At 41.8% G+C, this 11,201-nt stretch overlaps 4 pseudogenes; all 4 read right to left on the minus strand.

Moving 5' to 3' along the window:
* Nucleotides 1-4,204: 4,204 nt before the first annotated feature.
* LOC142713164 (5S ribosomal RNA) lies at nt 4,205-4,318 on the minus strand (annotated as a pseudogene).
* A 4,534-nt stretch (nt 4,319-8,852) lies between these two features.
* Nucleotides 8,853-8,969, minus strand: LOC142713024 (5S ribosomal RNA; annotated as a pseudogene).
* A 1,557-nt stretch (nt 8,970-10,526) lies between these two features.
* On the minus strand, nt 10,527-10,643 carry LOC142713032 (5S ribosomal RNA; annotated as a pseudogene).
* Nucleotides 10,644-11,084: 441 nt separating this feature from the next.
* On the minus strand, nt 11,085-11,201 carry LOC142713729 (5S ribosomal RNA; annotated as a pseudogene).

The raw sequence follows: 11,201 nt of genomic DNA on the forward strand, positions 1-11,201 counted from the left end.
CTGACGAGAGCAGGCACATTCAGCTTAGAATGGCCATTGACATGAAATGCTTTAATCCATAGTCCTTTTTAATCGATTGTGAAACAAAATCTAAACGACATAATAAAAAGGCAACCGCACCACTGATTCCCAGACAGTCTCCCACACTGGTACTAGCGAGGCCTTAACTGTGTAACTTCTGCGATCTGACGAGAGCAGGCACATTCAGCTTAGAATAGCCATTGACATTAAATGCTTTAATCCATAGTCCTTTTTAATCGATTGTGAAACAAAATCTAAACGACATAATAAAAAGTCAACCGCACCACGGATTCCCAGACAGTCTCCCACACTGGTACTAGCGAGGCCTTAAGCTGTGTAACTTCTGCGATCTGACGAGAGCAGGCACATTCAGCTTAGAATGGCCATTAACGTTAAATGTTTTAATCCATAGTCCTATTTAATCTATTGTGAAACAAAATCTAAACGACATAATAAAAAGTCAACCGCACCACGGATTCCAAGACAGTCTCCCACACTGGTACTAGCGAGGCCTTAAGCTGTGTAACTTCTGCGATCTGATGAGAGCAGGTACATTCAGCTTAGAATGGCCATTGACATTAAATGCTTTAATCCATAGTCCTTTTTAATCGATTGTGAAACAAAATCTAAACGACATAATAAAAAGTCAACCGCACCACGGATTCCCAGACAGTCTCACACACTGGTACTAGCGAGGCCTTAAGCTGTGTAACTTCTGCGATCTGACGAGAGCAGGGACATTCAGCTTAGAATGGCCATTGACGTTAAATGCTTTAATCCATAGTCCTTTTTAATCTATTGTGAAACAAAATCTAAACGACATAATAAAAATTCAACCGCACAACGGATTCCGAGACAGTCTCCCACACTGGTACTAGCGAGGCCTTAAGCTGGGTAACTTCTGCGATCTGACGAGAGCAGGCACATTCAGCTTAGAATGGCCATTGACGTTAAATGATTTAATCCATAGTCCTATTTAATCTATTGTGAAACAAAATCTAAACGACGTAATAAAAAGTCAACCGCACCACGGATTCCCAGACAGTCTCCCACACTGGTACTAGCGAGGCCTTAAGCTGTGTAACTTCTGCGATCTGACGAGAGCAGGCACATTCAGCTTAGAATGGCCATTGACATTAAAAGCCTTAATCCATAGTCCTATTTAATCTATTGTGAAACAAAATCTAAACAACATAATAAAAAGTCAACCGCACCACGCATTCCCAGACAGTCTCCCACACGGGTACCAGCGAGGCCTTAAGCTGTGTAACTTCTGCGATCTGACGAGAGCAGGCACATTCAGCTTAGAATGGCCATTGACGTTAAATGATTTAATCCATAGTCCTATTTAATCTATTGTGAAACAAAATCTAAACGACATAATAAAAAGTCAACCTCACCACAGATTCCCAGACAGTCTCCCACACTGGTACTAGCGAGGCCTTAAGCTGTGTAACTTCTGCGTTCGGACGAGAGCAGGCACATTCAGCTTAGAATGGCCATTGACGTTAAATGCTTTAATCCATAGTCCTATTTAATCTATTGTGAAACAAAATCTAAACAACATAATAAAAAGTCAACCGCACCACGGATTCCCAAACAGTCTCCCACACTGGTAATAGCGAGGCCTTAAGCTGTGTAACTTCTGCGATCTGACGAGAGCAGGCACATTCAGCTTAGAATGGCCATTGACGTTAAATGATTTAATCCATAGTCCTATTTAATCTATTGTGAAACAAAATCTAAACGACATAATAAAAAGTCAACCGTACCACGGATTCCCAGACAGTCTCCCACACTGGTACTAAGGAGGCGTTAAGCTGTGTAACTTCTGCGTTCTGACGAGAGCAGGCACATTCAGCTTAGAATGGCCATTGACGTTAAATGCTTTAATCCATAGTCCTATTTAATCTATTGTGAAACAAAATCTAAACGACATAATAAAAAGTCAACCGCACCACGGATTCCCAGACAGTCTCCCACACTCGTACTAGCGAGGCCTTAAGCTGTGTAACTTCTGCGATCTGACGAGAGCAGGTACATTCAGCTTAGAATGGCCATTTACATTAAAAGCCTTAATCCATAGTCCTATTTAATCTATTGTGAAACAAAATCTAAACAACATAATAAAAAGTCAACCGCACCACGGATTCACAGACAGTCTCCCACACTGGTACTAGCGAGGCCTTAAGCTGTGTAACTTCTGCGATCTGACGAGAGCAGGGACATTCAGCTTAGAATGGCCATAGACATTAAATGCTTTAATCCATAGTCCTTTTTAATCGATTGTGAAACAAAATCTAAACGACATAATAAAAATTCAACCGCACCACGGATTCCCAGACAGTCTCCCACACTGGTACTAGCGAGGCCTTAAGATGTGTAACTTCTGCGATCTGACGAGAGCAGGCACATTCAGCTTAGAATGGCCATTGACGTTAAATGCTTTAATCCATAGTCCTATTTAATCTATTGTGAAACAAAATCTAAACGACATAATAAAAAGTCAACAACACCACGGATTCCCAGACAGTCTCCCACACTGGTACTAGCGAGGCGTTAAGCTGTGTAACTTCTGCGATCTAACGAGAGCAGGCACATTCAGCTTAGAATGGCCATTGACATTAAATGCTTTAATCCATAGTCCTTTTTAATCGATTGTGAAACAAAATCTAAACGACATAATAAAAAGTCAACCGCACCACGGATTCCCAGACAGTCTCCCACACTGGTACTAACGAGGCCTTAAGCTGTGTAACTTCTGCGATCTGACGAGAGCAGGCACATTCAGCTTAGAATGGCCATTGACGTTAAATGTTTTAATCCATAGTCCTATTTAATCTATTGTGAAACAAAATCTAAACGACATAATAAAAAGTCAACCGCACCACGGATTCCCAGACAGTCACCCACACTGGTACTAGCGAGGCGTTAAGCTATGTGTAACTTCTGCGATCTAACAAGAGCAGGCACATTCAGCTTAGAATGGCCATTGACATTAAATGCTTTAATCCATAGTCCTTTTTAATCGATTGTGAAACATAATCTAACCGACATAATAAAAAGTCAACCGCACCACGGATTCCCAGACAGTCTCCCACACTGGTACTAGCGAGGCCTTAAGCTGTGTAACTTCTGCGATCTGACGAGAGCAGGCACATTCAGCTTAGAATGGCCATTGACATTAAAAGCTTTAATCCATAGTCCTATTTAATCTATTGTGAAACAAAATCTAAACAACATAATAAAAAGTCAACCGCACCACGCATTCCCAGACAGTCTCCCACACTGGTACCAGCGAGGCCTTAAGCTGTGTAACTTCTGCGATCTGACGAGAGCAGGGACATTCAGCTTAGAATGGCCATTGACATTAAAGGCTTTAATCCATAGTCCTTTTTAATCGATTGTGAAACAAAATCTAAACGACATAATAAAATCTCTACCGCACCACAGATTCCCAGACAGTCTCCCACACTGGTACTAGCGAGGCCTTAAGCTGTGTAACTTCTGCGTTCGGACGAGAGCAGGCACATTCAGCTTAGAATGGCCATTGACGTTAAATGCTTTAATCCATAGTCATATTTAATCTATTGTGAAACAAAATCTAAACAACATAATAAAAAGTCAACCGCACCACGGATTCCCAGACAGTCTACCACACTGGTACTAGCGAGGCGTTAAGCTGTGTAACTTCTGCGCTCTAACGAGAGCAGGCACATTCAGCTTAGAATGGCCATTGACTTTATATGCTTTAACCCATAGTCCTTTTTAATCGATTGTGAAACAAAATCTAAACGACATAATAAAAAGTCAACCACACCACGGATTCCCAGACAGTCTCCCACACTGGTACTAGCGAGGCCTTAAGCTGTGTAACTTCTGCGTTCTGACGAGAGCAGGCACATTCAGCTTAGAATGGCCATTGACGTTAAATGCTTTAATCCATAGTCCTTTTTAATCGATTGTGAAACAAAATCTAAACGACATAATAAAAAGTCAACCGCACCACGGGTTCCCAGACAGTCTCCCACACTGGTACTAGCGAGGCCTTAAGCTGTGTAATTTCTGCGATCTGACGAGAGCAGGCACATTCAGCTTAGAATGGCCATTGACATTAAATGCTTTAATCAATAGTCCTTTTTAATCGATTGTGAAACAAAATCTAAACGACATAATAAAAAGTCAATAGCACCACGGATTCCCAGACAGTCTCCCACACTGGTACTAGCGAGGCCTTAAGCTGTGTAACTTCTGCGATCTGACGAGAGCAGGGACATTCAGCTTAGAATGGCCATTGACATTAAATGCTTTAATCCATAGTCCTTTTTAATCGATTGTGAAACAAAATCTAAACGACATAATAAAAATTCAACCGCACAACGGATTCCGAGACAGTCTCCCACACTGGTACTAGCGAGGCCTTAAGCTGGGTAACTTCTGCGATCTGACGAGAGCAGGCACATTCAGCTTAGAATGGCCATTGACGTTAAATGATTTAATCCATAGTCCTATTTAATCTATTGTGAAACAAAATCTAAACGACATAATAAAAAGTCAACCGCACCACGGATTCCCAGACAGTCTCCCACACTGGTACTAGCGAGGCCTTAAGCTGTGTAACTTCTGCGATCTGACGAGAGCAGGCACATTCAGCTTAGAATGGCCATTGACATTAAAAGCCTTAATCCATAGTCCTATTTAATCTATTGTGAAACAAAATCTAAACAACATAATAAAAAGTCAACCGCACCACGCATTCCCAGACAGTCTCCCACACGGGTACCAGCGAGGCCTTAAGCTGTGTAACTTCTGCGATCTGACGAGAGCAGGCACATTCAGCTTAGAATGGCCATTGACGTTAAATGATTTAATCCATAGTCCTATTTAATCTATTGTGAAACAAAATCTAAACGACATAATAAAAAGTTAACCGCACCACGGATTCCCAGACAGTCTCCCACACTGGCACTAGCGAGGCGTTAAGCTGGGTAACTTCTGCGATCTGACGAGAGCAGGCACATTCAGCTTAGAATGGCCATTGACGTTAAATGATTTAATCCATAGTCCTATTTAATCTATTGTGAAACAAAATCTAAACGACATAATAAAAAGTCAACCGTACCACGGATTCCCAGACAGTCTCCCACACTGGTACTAAGGAGGCGTTAAGCTGTGTAACTTCTGCGTTCTGACGAGAGCAGGCACATTCAGCTTAGAATGGCCATTGACGTTAAATGCTTTAATCCATAGTCCTATTTAATCTATTGTGAAACAAAATCTAAACGACATAATAAAAAGTCAACCGCACCACGGATTCCCAGACAGTCTCCCACACTGGTACTAGCGAGGCCTTAAGTTGTGTAACTTCTGCGATCTGACGAGAGCAGGCACATTCAGCTTAGAATGGCCATTGACGTTAAATGATTTAATCCATAGTCCTATTTAATCTATTGTGAAACAAAATCTAAATGACATAATAAAAATTCAACCGCACCACGGATTCCCAGACAGTCTCCCACACTTTTACTAGCGAGGCGTTAAGCTGTGTAACTTCTGCGATCTAACGAGGGCAGGCACATTCAGCTTAGAATGGCCATTGACATTAAATGCTTTAATCCATAGTCCTTTTTAATCGATTGTGAAACAAAATCTAAACGACATAATAAAAAGTCAACCGCACCACGGATTCCCAGACAGTCTCCCACACTGGTACTAGCGAGGCCTTAAGCTGTGTAACTTCTGCGATCTGACGAGAGCAGGCACATTCAGCTTAGAATGGCCATTGACGTTAAATGCTTTAATCCATAGTCCTATTTAATCTATTGTGAAACAAAATCTAAACGACATAATAAAAAGTCAACCGCACCACGGATTCCCAGACAGTCTCCCACACTGGTACTAGCGAGGCGTTAAGCTGTGTAACTTCTGCGATCTAACGAGGGCAGGCACATTCAGCTTAGAATGGCAATTGACATTAAATGCTTTAATCCATAGTCCTTTTTAATCGATTGTGAAACAAAATCTAAACGACATAATAAAAAGTCAACCGCACCACGGATTCCCAGACAGTCTCCCACACTGGTACTAGCGAGGCCTTAAACTGTGTAACTTCTGCGATCTGACGAGAGCAGGCACATTCAGCTTAGAATGGCCATTGACATTAAAAGCCTTAATCCATAGTCCTATTTAATCTATTGTGAAACAAAATCTAAACAACATAATAAAAAGTCAACCGCACCACGGATTCCCAGACAGTCTCCCACACTGGTACTAGCGAGGCCTTAAGCTGTGTAACTTCTGCGTTCTGACGAGAGCAGGCACATTCAGCTTAGAATGGCCATTGACATTAAAAGACTTAATCCATAGTCCTATTTAATCTATTGTGAAACAAAATCTAAACAACATAATAAAAAGTCAACCGCACCACGGATTCCCAGACAGTCTCCCACACTGGTACTAGCGAGGCCTTAAGCTGTGTAACTTCTGCGATCTGACGAGAGCAGGGACATTCAGCTTAGAATGGCCATTGACATTAAATGCTTTAATCCATAGTCCTTTTTAATCGATTGTGAAACAAAATCTAAACGACATAATAAAAATTCAACCGCACCACGGATTCCCAGACAGTCTCCCACACTGGTACTAGCGAGGCCTTAAGCTGTGTAACTTCTGCGTTCTGACGAGAGCTGGCACATTCAGCTTAGAATGGCCATTGACGTTAAATGCTTTAATCCATAGTTCTATTTAATCTATTGTGAAACAAAATCTAAACGACATAATAAAAAGGCAACCACACCACGGATTCCCAGACAGTCTCCCACACTGGTACTAGCGAGGCCTTAATCTGTGTAACTTCTGCGATCTGACGAGAGCAGGCACATTCAGCTTAGAATGGCCATTGACATTAAATGCTTTAATCCATAGTCCTTTTTAATCGATTGTGAAACAAAATCTAAACTACATAATAAAAAGTCAACCGCACCACGAATTCCCAGACAGTCTCCCACACTGGTACTAGCGAGGCCTTAAGCTGTGTAACTTCTGCGATCTGACGAGAGGAGGGACATTCAGCTTAGAATGGCCATTGACATTAAATGCTTTAATCCATAGTCCTTTTTAATCGATTGTGAAACAAAATCTAAACGACATAATCAAAATTCAACCGCTCCACTGATTCCCAGACAGTCTCCCACACTGGTACTAGCGAGGCCTTAAACTGTGTAACTTCTGCGATCTGACGAGAGCAGGCACATTCAGCTTAGAATGGCGATTGACGTTAAATGATTTAATCCATAGTCCTATTTAATCTATTGTGAAACAAAATCTAAACGACATAATAAAAAGGCAACCGCACCACGGATTCCCAGACAGTCACCCACACTGGTACTAGCGAGGCGTTAAGCTGTGTAACTTCTGCGATCTAACGAGAGCAGGCACATTCAGCTTAGAATGGCCATTGACATTAAATGCTTTAATCCATAGTCCTTTTTAATCGATTGTGAAAAAAAATCTAAACGACATAATAAAAAGTCAACCGGACCACGGATTCCCAGACAGTCTCCCACACTGGTACTAGCGAGGCCTGAAGCTGTGTAACTTCTGCGATCTGACGAGAGCAGGCACATTCAGCTTAGAATGGCCATTGACATTAAAAGCCTTAATCCATAGTCCTATTTAATCTATTGTGAAACAAAATCTAAACAACATAATAAAAAGTCAACCGCACCACGCATTCCCAGACAGTCTCCCACACTGGTACCAGCGAGGCCTTAAGCTGTGTAACTACTGCGATCGGACGAGAGCAGGGACATTCAGCTTAGAATGGCCATTGACATTAAAGGCTTTAATCCATAGTCCTTTTTAATCGATTGTGAAACAAAATCTAAACGACTTAATAAAAACTCTACCGCACCACAGATTCCCAGACAGTCTCCCACACTAATACTAGCGAGGCCTTAAGCTGTGTAACTTCTGCGTTCGGACGAGAGCAGGCACATTCAGCTTAGAATGGCCATTGACGTTAAATGCTTTAATCCATAGTCCTATTTAATCTATTGTGAAACAAAATCTAAACGACATAATAAATAGTCAACCGCACCACGGATTCCCAGACAGTCTCCCACACTGGTACTAGCGAGGCGTTAAGCTGTGTAACTTCTGCGATCTAACGAGAGCAGGCACATTCAGCTTAGAATGGCCATTGACTTTAAATGCTTTAATCCATAGTCCTTTTTAATCGATTGTGAAACAAAATCTAAACGACATAATAAAAAGTCAACCGCACCACGGATTCCCAGACAGTCTCCCACACTGGTACTAGCGAGGCCTTAAGCTGTGTAACTTCTGCGATCTGACGAGAGCAGGCACATTCAGCTTAGAATGGCCATTGACCTTAAAAGCCTTAATCCATAGTCCTATTTAATCTATTGTGAAACAAAATCTAAACAACATAATAAAAAGTCAACCGCACCACGGATTCCCAGACAGTCTCCCACACTGGTACTAGCGAGGACTTAAGCTATGTAACTTCTGCGTTCTGACGAGAGCAGGCACATTCAGCTTAGAATGGCCATTGACGTTAAATGCTTTAATCCATAGTCCTTTTTAATCGATTGTGAAACAAAATCTAAACGACATAATAAAATGTCAACCGCACCACGGATTCCCAGACAGTCTCCCACACTGGTACTAGCGAGGCCTTAAGCTGTGTAACTTCTGCGATCTGACGAGAGCAGGCACATTCAGCTTAGAATGGCCATTGACATTAAATGCTTTAATCCATAGTCCTTTTTAATCGATTGTGAAACAAAATCTAAACGACATAATAAAAAGTCAACAGCACCACGGATTCCCAGACAGTCTCCCACACTGGTACTAGTGAGGCCTTAAGCTGTGTAACTTCTGCGATCTGACGAGAGCAGGGACATTCAGCTTAGAATGGCCATTGACATTAAATGCTTTAATCCATAGTCCTTTTTAATCGATTGTGAAACAAAATCTAAACGACATAATAAAAATTCAACCGCACAACGGATTCCGAGACAGTCTCCCACACTGGTACTAGCGAGGCCTTAAGCTGGGTAACTTCTGCGATCTGACGAGAGCAGGCACATTCAGCTTAGAATGGCCATTGACGTTAAATGATTTAATCCATAGTCCTATTTAATCTATTGTGAAACAAAATCTAAACGACATAATAAAAAGTCAACCACACCACGGATTCCCAGACAGTCTCCCACACTGGTACTAGGGAGGCGTTAAGCTGTGTAACTTCTGCGATCTAACGAGAGCAGGCACATTCAGCTTAGAATGGCCATTAACATTAAATGCTTTAATCCAAAGTCCTTTTTAATCGATTGTGAAACAAAATCTAAACGACATAATAAAAAGTCAACCGCACCACGGATTCCCAGACAGTCTCCCACACTGGTACTAGCGAGGCCTTAAGCTGTGTAACTTCTGCGATCTGACGAGAGCAGGCACATTCAGCTTAGAATGGCCATTGACATTAAAAGCTTTAATCCATAGTCCTATTTAATCTATTGTGAAACAAAATCTAAACAACATAATAAAAAGTCAACCGCACCACGGATTCCCAGACAGTCTCCCACACTGGTACTAGCGAGGCCTTAAGCTGTGTAACTTCTGCGATCTGACGAGAGCAGGGTCATTCAGTTTAGACTGGCCATTGACATTAAATGCTTTAATCCATAGTCCTTTTTAATCGATTGTGAAACAAAATCTAAACGACATAATAAAAATTCAACCGCACCACGGATTCCCAGACAGTCTCCCACACTGGTACTAGCGAGGCCTTAAGCTGTGTAACTTCTGCGTTCTGACGAGAGCAGGGACATTCAGCTTAGAATGGCCATTGACATTAAAAGCCTTAATCCATAGTCCTATTTAATCTACTGTGAAACAAAATCTAAACAACATAATAAAAAGACAACCGCACCACGGTTTCCCAGACAGTCTCCCACACTGGTACTAGCGAGGCCTTAAGCTGTGTAACTTTTACGATCTGACGAGAGCAGGGACATTCAGCTTAGAATGGCCATTAACATTAAAAGCCTTAATCCATAGTCCTATTTAATCGATTGTGAAACAAAATCTAAACGACATAATAAAAAGTCAACCGCACCACGGATTCCCAGAGAGTCTCCCACACTGGTACTAGCGAGGACTTAAGCTATGTAACTTCTGCGTTCTGACGAGAGCTGGCACATTCAGCTTAGAATGGCCATTGACGTTAAATGCTTTAATCCATAGTCCTTTTTAATCGATTGTGAAACAAAATCTAAACGACATAATAAAAAGTCAACCGCACCACGGATTCCCAGACAGTCTCCCACACTGGTACTAGCGAGGCCTTAAGCTGTGTAACTTCTGCGATCTGACGAGAGCAGGCACATTCAGCTTAGAATGGCCTTTGACATTAAATGCTTTAATCCATAGTCCTTTTTAATCGATTGTGAAACAAAATCTAAACGACATAATAAAAAGTCAACAGCACCACGGATTCCCAGACAGTCTCCCACATTGGTACTAGCGAGGCCTTAAGCTGTGTAACTTCTGCGATCTGACGAGAGCAGGGACATTCAGCTTAGAATGGCCATTGACATTAAATGCTTTAATCCATAGTCCTATTTAATCTATTGTGAAACAAAATCTAAACAACATAATAAAAAGTCAACCGCACCACGGATTCCCAGACAGTCTCCCACACTGGTACTAGCGAGGACTTAAGCTATGTAACTTCTGCGTTCTGACGAGAGCAGGCACATTCAGCTTAGAATGGCCATTGACGTTAAATGCTTTAATCCATAGTCCTTTTTAATCGATTGTGAAACAAAATCTAAACGACATAATAAAATGTCAACCGCACCACGGATTCCCAGACAGTCTCCGACACTGGTACTAGCGAGGCCTTAAGCTGTGTAACTTCTGAGATCTGACGAGAGCAGGCACATTCAGCTTAGAATGGCCATTGACATTAAATGCTTTAATCCATAGTCCTTTTTAATCGATTGTGAAACAAAATCTAAACGACATAATAAAAAGTCAACAGCACCACGGATTCCCAGACAGTCTCCCACACTGGTACTAGCGAGGCCTTAAGCTGTGTAACTTCTGCGATCTGACGAGAGCAGGGACATTCAGCTTAGAATGGCCATTGA

The sequence above is a fragment of the Rhinoderma darwinii genome, unplaced genomic scaffold (assembly GCF_050947455.1).
Source record: "Rhinoderma darwinii isolate aRhiDar2 unplaced genomic scaffold, aRhiDar2.hap1 Scaffold_434, whole genome shotgun sequence".
Lineage (NCBI taxonomy): Eukaryota > Metazoa > Chordata > Amphibia > Anura > Rhinodermatidae > Rhinoderma > Rhinoderma darwinii.